The sequence below is a fragment of the Protopterus annectens genome, chromosome 1.part0 (assembly GCF_019279795.1).
Source record: "Protopterus annectens isolate FY-2018-M chromosome 1.part0, PAN1.0, whole genome shotgun sequence".
NCBI classification, from domain to species: Eukaryota; Metazoa; Chordata; order Ceratodontiformes; family Protopteridae; genus Protopterus; species Protopterus annectens.
The window spans coordinates 1,082,368,602-1,082,370,028 of NC_056725.1; positions in this window are offsets into that span (position 1 = coordinate 1,082,368,602).

A 1,427-nucleotide genomic window follows, 5' to 3' on the forward strand; every position below is an offset into this window, starting at 1 on the left:
ATGCATAACATGAAATTATATTTACCTTTACAAAGTCCTGAACTTTTAAGATTCTTGAGGCAGTGTCTTCATTGATGAACCATTTTTTTTTATTTTTGCAGCTTTCTGGCATGTGTAGCTTCACTCTTTAATCCACACACTAACATACTGAATAATATTTGTTCCCTGCGAGTAGCGCAGTAGTGCAGTACATAGTGTTGTCACCTCACAATAACAGGTTTCCCAGTTTGATTCTTGGTTGTAGTGCCTTTGCTACAGAGTCTGCATGTTCTCCCTGTGCTTGTGTGGGTTTCCTCTGAGGTCCACATTCCAAAGACATGCAGCAAGTGGATTAGACACTCTAAATTGGTTGTGAATGTGTGGTGTAGAAGAACTACTGTGACAAGCCTAACCACTTGGTAGTATAAACCTTGGCTCTAGTTTATTGTTACTATTGAAGTGACACCCTGATTCCTTGGGAAATAGGGATGATGGATAACACATTCTTCAGCATAGCCGCATGTAATATAATTGATCCCTCCTTCCACTAACTACATTTATCAAAATTAAATCTGTCTGTTAGCAAGACTGGCTTAGCAGAAAAGTCTTGCTATAGAACAGTTATAATGGAGTTTGTTACCTGGCTTTTCTGGGACAGACAGGCTACTTAACAAGACATATGTTTTCAAAATTGTGAGTTTCAGTAGTATAGATATTCCCCGGGATTCATGAAGCTTGGTGCAGGCATAGCATCGACGTTCTAACACCAAATAGCTGTTTCCACGTGCACTACCTGCGTATGCCCCGCCCGCACAACTCCCGGGCCCTGTATGCTAATTACCCCGTGTGCACCAGTGTAGCATGCAAATGAAGGTATGTAGTGATCCAGGAAGTGGTGCAGAAATATAAACTAGAAAACGGTTTACATTTTTGCAAACATAAAATCGGAGCCATGACAGCTGACCAAACACATGTATTATATTGTTAATATATGCCAATGGCTAAATATATAGTCATTGGCATAAAAAACATGTACAAAATATAAAATTAACATTTAATATATATATAGTCACACTATCACGACATGGAAGCGCAGGGCAGTGGTGCACAAAGGGGATCACAAGGAAAATATAAAAATATAGAATAAAACCGCAATGAAACACATATCACAATTTCCTCATAATAGTCAATGGCAGGCATGCTACACCATACTATGGCGCAAGGGTTGCTAAGTGGCTGTGACAGTGTTATGCGCAGTAGCTACGAATTAGTAGGCAATGCCATGCAAATGAGAGGTGTAATAGTGAATCACAGATTCCCCGCTGGTGTAAGCATGCACCTCACAGTGCAGTGTTATAACACTGAGGTGTGCCCTTGAGATAAAGATGGCATCAAGAGAGGAGTGTGTCGCCATTGCTGTAAGCACATTGAAGCATTGCTAAACCGGT